General features: G+C 39.7%; 1 non-coding gene across 1 annotated transcript; it reads left to right on the top strand.

Annotated features, from left to right (window-relative positions):
• Window positions 1-5,047: 5,047 nt before the first annotated feature.
• trnas-uga lies at window positions 5,048-5,129 on the top strand. The gene has a single exon. It is a non-coding gene; the product is annotated as a tRNA-Ser (tRNA).
• Window positions 5,130-8,536: the final 3,407 nt, after the last annotated feature.

Below are 8,536 nucleotides of genomic sequence, written 5' to 3'. Positions count from 1 at the left end.
GACGAGCTAAAATACTTCTAAGGTTTTCCTGTGAAAAATAAATATCAAGAGTTCAACCCAAGGTGATGACTAAAGAACAAATAAACATTATATAGATTATAAATAATTTATTTAGTATTTGAGAAAACACTGAAACAGTAATTAATTTATTTTTGTATATTTGTCACACATGTTTCAGATCATCAAATAAAAACAAGGATGATGCAATAATTACCAAGGAGTCTTTCATATTGCTGTGGAAGAAATTTTGGCCCACTTTTCTTCATAGAATTATTTTTAACTCAGCCATACTGGAAGGTTTTCGAGACTGAATGGCCCGTTTAAGGTCATATCAAGTCCAGACTATCTTTTGTTTTTAGCCATCCAGAGATGGACTTGCTGGTGTGCTTTGGATCATGTTCCTGTTTCATAACCAAAGTGCTTCAGTGATGGACAGACATTGTCCTTTAGGATTTTCTGCACATGCAAGTTCAGTCCATTGATGAAGTTGGTCCGGTCCTGCTTTTAGAATGAGTCATTACACTGCACCACATGTTTTACTGTGTGTCATCAAAGTTACTTTGTAGTACCATGGCAAGTTCCTTTTAAACCTTCTCTTTCTTACCAAGCTGGCGGTTGGCAGGGCAGGTCGTCCACGAAGCCAATACGTCGCTGTGGGTGCCGTGGGGTTTCCATCTTGGTGAGCAAGAGAATAAGTGCATTTCCAGGCCTTGCGATCTTTTGCCTTGACCTTTGCTTGCTCAAGGGTTAGATATCGTTGTTTAAGATCACCTTCAATTTGGTTGATCCAAGTCTTCTTGGGTGCTGCAGCAGAAGGCAGGCGATGGTTGCTCATGCGGCACATGTCGCCAAACCATTGCAGCTTCTGAATCAGCTCTTCCATCGAGGGCTGCTGGTAACATTGACAAGGTATCACGCCGTTGCTGAGACTGTCACAGAGGGACACTCGGACAACCTGACACAAAAAGCGCATTTGGAAGACCTTGAGCTTGTTGAGGTGGTGCTTGAGGATGACCCAGGTCTTAGATCCTTAGAGAAGAATGGGCAATACCAGTGTGCGGTACAGGTGGATTTTGGTGACGAGGGTGACGTTTGTCTTCTTCCAGATGCACCATAGTACTGAGTTAACCCTCAGAACTAACAAGAAGTGAGATGTTCTTATTTGAGAATTATTATTATTATATACAGAATAATTATCAATTTAATTTTAAGCACCTTATAAAGCTGGTGTTAGCGAAACTGGCAAATGATAAAATTTGCCAACAACAGTCTTTTAGTTAAATTTTTAAAACCAGCAAGCTTCTGTGCTGCACAAAAAATGTCACCATGAAAAGCTTGATATTAGCAACTGAAGGAGCAAATTGTCAATGAGATATTTCAGAATATTTATCAGTGACATCTGAATATGAGTTTTCCGCTCATTAAAGTTTAATTGGTCTTATATTTACCTTCCTGCATGTCATCAAAAGGGCTTGGTGAGAAGAGTTTACTGATGACACATCATATATATATATATTTTTCTTTTTTTGTCTCATGTCAGACCCTTTCCAGCAGTTTGTCTCTTGAAGGTGAGAAGTATGTAAAAACTTGAAGGCTGGCACAGCCTCCGCCTGGACCTCCCAAAGGGCAAACCGTGGTGCTGGGTGACGGGGCTTCACTGCCGCTGCAGTAAGTGCAGGAGTCCGCTTATTGACCCTGTATATCTCAGGGGGCTTTAACATGTTGATTTTGAACGGAGAGGCTTAAAGTCTCTCTGCCAGCAGACTGACTAAGTAAACACAAGCTTCTTCACATGTAGGAACGGTTTATGATGACTCATTTTTTAACGAGCCATATTTAGTTGCAGATGGATTATAACTTATCTATTTTATTTGAGGAATATTTGGATAAATAAACCTTACAACAAATATCTGCTTTTCTATGAAATATCAATGAATTCCCCATATTTTATACGGCCTCAAGCATTTATAGATATTTAAAAACAGCACTTTGATACACCATACACTCCATTTCCCTCAAACTGGATAGCAGTGGTGACTGGTTTTGCTATTTCTCCAAGGGTCCAGTAACATAAGCAGTCACTTGGAGGGGATGAGGAAGCTCTTTTTAATGATCCCCAAAGACAGGCAGTATATTTACCATAATCCCAAGCCTGAGGGAGCATCAACTTCTAATCACCTTCATCTTCCCTCCCCACTGCAGATCGAGATCAGTGCCCATTATAAAGCTCATAAAGTACCAGGCTTTAAGAAGATTGTCTCCCTGTACAGAATGGTTTATACATATTGTAGAAAACACTGCTTTGTGACTTGGGACCAGATTTCCTGACTGTCTGCGCCAGCACTAAAGCATCTTTAGGGGTTAAAAAAAACTACTGTTGACATTTACTAAAGATGCAAAATGTGAGTTTAATAACTGAAAGGCATGGACACAGGTATGTTTCTGGCTGGCCTTACTGTAATGGTAGCAACACTGCAAAACTGACGGGAATCATGTAATCTTGGCTCACTATTGTTTGCACATGCAGTGTACTGGAAATTGCACTGAATTGGAAAAAAAGCATGTCTTATATTTTGGCTAATGTGGTTGTGATAGTTGCAGATAGGATTGTTGATTTATGTGGGATGCCAGGAGAAAATGTCATTAGAATGAGTAGAAGAGGCTGGATGGCACAAAACTGACCACTGAGAAGATCAGCAGCACAATGGCCTACACAGAGAAGCTAAACAATGAGGTGTTATTAGGAGGGCGTGATCCATATTAACACAAACAACTGTCACTTTACTCTCACAGGCATTGATGCTCCCTGAAGTTCCCTGACATTTTCTGAAAATATGATGGTGAGTATAAACAACTTGAAGCGTGCATTCAGGCCTTCTGACTGGGACTCAGTCAGGCATTCTGAGCCACTGAGCCATGGCTCTGTGATACGTGCAAATAAATAGTTTTGGCATCTCATCTTCTGCAAACAAACTTATAAAGCATGAAGTTTTGGCTAGTATTGAATATTGCACTGCAATAATATCCTTACATGTTCTATCTTGTAGTTTCACTAAACTCTGCATCTTAAAAATAAGTCATTTAGTCATTTCTGACTTGTTATCTATGATTGATTGCCAATTTTGCCAATTTAATAATTCATCACGACATTAGCTGCCATATCTGATCAGTAGTAAGCGATCTACCTATCTCACTTACATCTTTTCAGTCCCAGTCTAATGGCAGTTCATAATGTAGTTTATTTTTTCCTGTTTATCAACATGAATTGAAAGTAATGCACCCATTGGTTTTTAATGTGCACATTTAACCAAGCGACATATTTATAATGAATAACATATATGTGAAAAACTGTGACATACATAACTCACACTTGGGTTTGTGTCAATAAAGTACTCTTTCGCTACCTCTCCAATCCCCTTATGCCGACTTCTATGCTTTTTAATCTGCAGCTTACATATGAGAGTAGACTGATGAAATATTGCATCCAGCAACACAAATCAAAAGATTGAAGTTTGGGACTATATCACAAATTGCTGAGAAACTGGGCTGTACTGGCAGGAGCATGAATATAAGCCAGTCAGGTTGTTATTGTTGTAGCGGCCTTTGTTGCCATTCATATTCTTCTCTGACGTTCTCGTCCCATGAATGGCATTATTATTAGTTGTAATTATTCCCAAAGTTATTGCTCTGCTCTCCGGGAGATCTGCTGTAAGCTTGAGAGGCACTTCAACCAGAACCTGCCGCAGGAGGATAACTGGTTCATGTTCTGCTAAATTCACAGACACCTCACAAAAGCTGCAGAGGAGAAGAAAGATGCCATAAAATCTGCATGTGATGACAGCTTCGGTCCAAGAGAGGCCTGCAGGTAGAGAAACACATGACAAGACCAGCTGTGCCTAGCTGATTAGATAAAAATGTATGTTCAAAATGAGATAATTACATGTGGCTGTTTGCACCTCTACACACAGCTTACTTATGATCTTGCATTCAGGTTTTCTGCCGTTATGGTAAAAATCCCATATCACTAACTGCTGTGATGGATCACTGGGTTGTACTTACACATAATTACATATCCACATAAATAGTGTGTCACTCAGTTCACTGATTAATACTAACTTACTGTACTTGTGTTTTGTAAACTGTTCTGTATCACGTGACCACAGTATATCTTATGTGAATATTGTATTGGAATATTACCAGGTTACGAGGTCCAGTTATGAAAATCTGATGTGTCCAAATTAAGTTTCTTCAGAGAATAGTAACTGGGTTATACTTAGGTTTGTACAAGGAGGAGAACATATCACTTCCTGGGGCGGGATCGGGGGGGAATTGTTGGTCCACCATATTGGCAGATCAAGCGAATTAATCCCTTCTTTATTCTTAATCCCTTTCCTTATCATAAGATTATGAAAATCCAGATCCCTCCCTCCTCTCAGATATTAAATTGCACCCATAATATTACTCCTGGCTTAAAGAGAAAGAGGACAAAAAAAAAAAAAAAAACCAGCCAGGGCCTTCAGCCCTTGTAGATCGTGGCTGAAGTGCTCTTTGTATAGAATTTCTTTCAGTATTTTCTAATTCCTGCAGTCTGTGAGTCTGGTCCACTGCTCTATGAATAATGTCAGGGGCAGCCAGGCTTTGGTATTCAGCAGTTGACAATCTGCTTAAACAGAAGCAAATTGGGAAAAAATAGCTTTCAACTACACTTTCATTCCTGTGTGTGAGGAGAGGTTCAAGCAGGGTTATTTTCTCAGCAGAGGGCATTTTGCTCTGACAACACATCAGCCTCTCTCACTTTTGCCACAATGTATATGTGTGCTCTGTGCATCAGACTCAAAAAGAAGCACTTCTAATGATTACAACAGCACACGGTGAAAATATTAATTTTTGGCACAAAAAATCCTTTTTTTTAGTTTTTATTTATAATTAAATGTACTGTCGTTGTTCATCACACTCAGACTGATTCTGTCTTGTATTACACGTCATAAAAGGGCAGCAACTGGCAATTTCTTGCTTTTTTAAAAATTTTGTAACAAGACAGTACTCTGCTGTGATGGCCGAGTGGTTAAAGTGTTGGGCTTGAAATCCAATGGGGTTTCCCCGCGCAGGTTCAAACCCTGCTCGCAGTGCATGTGAAGCTTTCTTTCTTTACAGAATGTCCCGGAGGAACCTGCCCGAGGGATTAATAAAGTTTTATCTAATCTAATCTAATCTAAATACAAGGCCTCCAAAAAGGAGTAAAAGTTAAGTTAACATACATTTAATTCAAGCTGATATAAAACACAAAATCCATCAGAAGGAAAGTAAATCAAATGCACTGAGTTTGTAGAAACAGGCTGGAAACACACAAGATAAGCTAACAAAGCTAACAGGCCTAAAAGGGGCTATAAATACCCCCACACACACAAAATAATGAAGGGAAGTGGACACAGCTGGGGACATGAAGCACAGCTGAAATAAATAAAGACAAATGAGTACCAAACTGAAACAGGAAGTGAGGAACAATGACTGAAAAACATAAAGGCATGAGCTTTACACAGAGAGAACAAACAGATGGATACTCCATCACTTTGGCATATGTTGCTTAACGGTAACATGCACAGTGGCCTTGTTGTTGACTTTGAGTGTTGATTTCTGTATAACGTTCTTTTGAGGCCTTGTACACCACCATGTACTATAGTGTATGTGCCACAGAATTATAGCCTTTCTTCTAGTGAACTCCGACAGTGGACAGGTTGTACTGTCTAGTCTTAAATAGTTGTGTGATTGCTCTATAAACCAGCAGCTGGTGCTTTGACTCCAGTGTGGTTTTAAGTATTTGCTCACGTGTTCCTTCATTTGCCTTTTAACTGTCTGTAATTTGAAGATACATACTCTTCTGAGAATCTAAATATAAAATATATAGGGTAAACATTTTCAGTAGGTTAACTCAAAACCCAAGCATGTAAAAGTCCGAATGATAATCATTATCTTTCACTGGCAATGAAGTCAGGATTTCTCAGTAAAATGGATGTACCATTTAGTTGCTTCTTCAGCCAGTCGTTTGGCACCATAGTGACAAGAGGAACGCGCTGTATATCAAATCAAATGAGCACATCCTCTGTCACCTTTTGTCTCAGGTTAAATTAGACATTAATTAAGTGTTTGACTCTTTCAGAGGGCAAACAAGAGAAAGCTGCAGTACCTGGTGACATGGGGCAGCTCTGTGAAAATACTGCATCATTAGCACATTATTAGTGTTTCTAAATGTCACACAGCCACAAAGGGGACACTGAACTATAGGGAAAAAGCCTTCATGTACAAGCCAAACTCTTATTTTGTTCAGAGTCCATTGTGACCTCTCAGAAAGTCACACAGGAGATCATTATTAACCTTCTGCAAAAGGATGGCAGGCTGTGGAGTGTGCATTTTTCCCTGTTTGCATGTGTGCTCTCATATTTCTGATTTTGTGTTGCTCATGTGTATGCACAATGAGATAGGAAGCGAGTGAAGGGGAACACCCAGAAAGAGAGAGAGATGGAGAGACAGAAATAAAAAGAAATAGAGTACGCTCATAAATCAAGTCAAGGTCCAGCCAGTTGCTGGTGCCACCGCAATTTTTTTTTTCCACTACCATGTTTCCCGACATTTGACGCTTCCATCTTCTCCCCTTTTAATCTCATCAACCTCAACAAGTGCAGGAGGAGGGGGCAGGGAGGGTTGCTGTCCGCTGTGTCAGATGAGGTCTGTCGATATCTCTCATCAAACAGGAGCTGATCAAAGGCCTGCCTGTGCCCATGCAGGCAGAAGGATTAAGCCACATCATGCACAACCTCCTTGACAAAAAAAAGCCTCTCCACACGAATAAAGAGATTAAGTCAAGAGTGAAATCTAATTCAAGGGGAATTGTTAAAATGAGGCCTCTACATTGTGCTCTATACCTGACAAGATCTGTGAGTGTGCAGCGTTTGTAAGCTTTGTTGCACATTAATAGTAGCAAGCTGGTGTTTTCTCAGTGAATGAACCAACTCACTACATACAGCTGGATAAGACTGATTTATTTTCAGCTGCTGTAGTGATTTAACAATATCGTCATGAGGCTTGTTACCGACTGCACTGCACCAACTCTGATGTGTGGCTTTCAACTCTGTTTTTCTTTGTCCAATTTCACATGCAATATGGATATAGGTAAAAATAGCATGTTAGTATTACAGTGTTACAAATATGAATATGTTATTTGAAAATAGAATTTTCAAGATTATAACAAAAAAAATTTTCACCCTTATTCACAGATGTTTTTAAACAAACAACAAGAAACCACAGTAATACTGTAAAAAAAAAGTGAGTGAGTGAGGAGAAAAGCGGGCAGATGAGCTGTTCACACCAACAGTAGATTTTTTTTTTCTTGATAAGAGCCAGTGTATATTTAAGGTGCATCAGGACTTACCCAACCAATAAGGGCAGATAATTTGTCACTGAGGGCCATTCAGATTATTATCATTAGCAGTCCAATCTGCGGGTGGGATTAGTGTGCCTCTGATCTGATGGTTGGGCTTTGCTTCTTCTGATCCACTCCTCGTAAATCACTTACAGGCTCTGAAATGTTCCTGTACAATGTTACCCCGATGTTGTTCTACAGCAACATGTGAGTGTTTCAGTACCACGCCAATATGCTAGACACGCCTCACTGATTTGATATCTCCAGATATAAAATCTATGTAACCATTGAACTGAATTGTTGTTCATTCATATCGGCTCAGGCTATAGTTAGGAATCCAGTAAGGAAAGCAAATAAGCAAAGTAAGTAAATATTACTCTGGGCCAGGGGTGTCCAACTCCAGGCCTCAAGGGCCGGTGTCCTGCAGGTTTTAGATGTGTCCTTGATCCAACACAGCTGATTTAAATGGCTAGATTACCTCCTCAGTATGTCTTGAAGTTCACCAGAGGCCTGATGGTGAACTGATCATTTGATTCAGGTGTGTTGACCCAGGGTGATATCTAAAACCTGGAGGACACTGGCCCTTGAAGCCTGGAGTTGGACACCCCTGCTCTGGGCTCTCTTATGCAGTTTTCTATTTCGGTTTTCATTGCATACATTCAAATTTACAGTGAAGGTGTACATTTCTGGAGAGAGAAACAAAATTATTAGAATTTCACTCTCTGTAGTTAGCAGTTGGCTGTGTTACACCAGTTAACCATTTGCATTTGACTAATCTAATTTAATTCTAACATCTGAAAGATAGCCAGCGTCATGATTTTTCTCAGACAATGACCATGCCCATTATGGAAGGGCGATGGCTTTGAAGCTGTCTCTCAAAGCCAGTCTCTTTGATGTCCACAAAATCCAAAGCAAACTACTTTAAATAGGTTAATGGAGCGCCAATAGACCTCATTTGCCTTTACTGACTGATATGATACATGTTACCATCTTTACTTAACAGGTCAACATAAGCAGTGCAGCTTTATATTCTCCCTTCAACTCACTGCTGAAGGGAAACTATAATTATTTAACACTGGATACTGTTAAAAAGTAAGATTGTGTATTTTGATTGGCATT

This window comes from Simochromis diagramma, unplaced genomic scaffold, assembly GCF_900408965.1.
Source record: "Simochromis diagramma unplaced genomic scaffold, fSimDia1.1 OVJJ01000271.1, whole genome shotgun sequence".
NCBI classification, from domain to species: Eukaryota; Metazoa; Chordata; class Actinopteri; order Cichliformes; family Cichlidae; genus Simochromis; species Simochromis diagramma.
Note: the sequence above shows the minus strand (reverse complement) of the source record. Positions and strands in the feature narration are given on the sequence as shown.